Below are 313 nucleotides of genomic sequence, written 5' to 3'. Positions count from 1 at the left end.
AGTGAATAATCCTTTTTAACATAAAAGATGGTAACATGTAAGAATGTTTTTGCTACAAACATCAGTTAACATCACTGCCCAATTAACATCACTGCCTAGTTAACACCACTTTTAACACCACTGCACAGTTAACACCAGTTTTAACACCACTGCACTGTTAACACTATTCTTAACACCACTGCACAGTTAACACCATGGCACAGTTAACACCACTGCACTTGTACACCACTCTTAACACCATGGCACAGTCAACACCATGGCACTGTAAACACCACTGCACTATTAATACCACTCATAACACCATGGCGCAATT

The sequence above is a fragment of the Alosa alosa genome, chromosome 14 (genome assembly GCF_017589495.1).
Source record: "Alosa alosa isolate M-15738 ecotype Scorff River chromosome 14, AALO_Geno_1.1, whole genome shotgun sequence".
NCBI lineage: Eukaryota > Metazoa > Chordata > Actinopteri > Clupeiformes > Clupeidae > Alosa > Alosa alosa.
The sequence above is the reverse complement of the archived record's forward strand: the minus strand, read 5'-3'. Positions refer to the sequence as shown.